Source organism: Penaeus vannamei, chromosome 22 (genome assembly GCF_042767895.1).
Source record: "Penaeus vannamei isolate JL-2024 chromosome 22, ASM4276789v1, whole genome shotgun sequence".
Taxonomy (NCBI): domain Eukaryota; kingdom Metazoa; phylum Arthropoda; class Malacostraca; order Decapoda; family Penaeidae; genus Penaeus; species Penaeus vannamei.
Window position 1 is genome coordinate 13061981 of NC_091570.1, and position 595 is coordinate 13062575.

At 38.5% G+C, this 595-nt stretch overlaps 1 protein-coding gene across 1 annotated transcript in view; it reads left to right on the forward strand.

Moving 5' to 3' along the window:
• Positions 1-428: 428 nt before the first annotated feature.
• LOC113828664 (puratrophin-1) overlaps positions 429-595 on the forward strand; it is a 374753-nt gene continuing 374586 nt past the window's right edge. Inside the window, exon 1 of the mRNA XM_070136620.1 lies at positions 429-595. This exon is cut by the window's right edge and continues 114 nt beyond it. The gene's annotated coding sequence lies outside the window, so the exon portion shown is untranslated.

The following is a 595-nucleotide window of genomic DNA, read 5'->3' on the forward strand; positions in this document are numbered from 1 at the left end:
ATTGTAAACGTTCCTGTTTCGAGAGGTCTCGTAACAGTTGAAAGCGAACAAGCAGATCTACTTCATTTATCTAAAAGCTTAAAGCTGCATATCGTTCAATAACCACCTTATATCATGATGAAAACTACATCTTAAATTTAAGAGAAAAAGTTAACTCAACCTTCACCGGGAAACATGTTACTGCCATCGGTTTCTGGAGTAGGCTGCGCTGGCGGACGTACGATTCATAAATTTCGTCAAGCGCATCAAAACAAAATTCGCACATATTCATAACGTATATATCCGTTTGAAATCTATTATAGCTAACCATAAAATACTAATATTGTATAGATTTACTGGAAAACAACCATAACAACAGCATGAGTGATTATGGACTTGCCGGCACCGTCTGTCAAGTTCAACGTGTTCACGCGAGGAAAGTTAGTTTACCTTTCGTGGTGGGAGAGAGAAGGTTGCGGAAGGTTACTGGAGGACGGTGGCGTGACTTAATTTCCCTATTTTAATGCAGAATTAACTTGTGGTTGGATGAAAATGATAACCCAGTGTTGTATGTGATTGTTCCTGATTTGAATCGATTTGTGTTTTGGTGATTTAG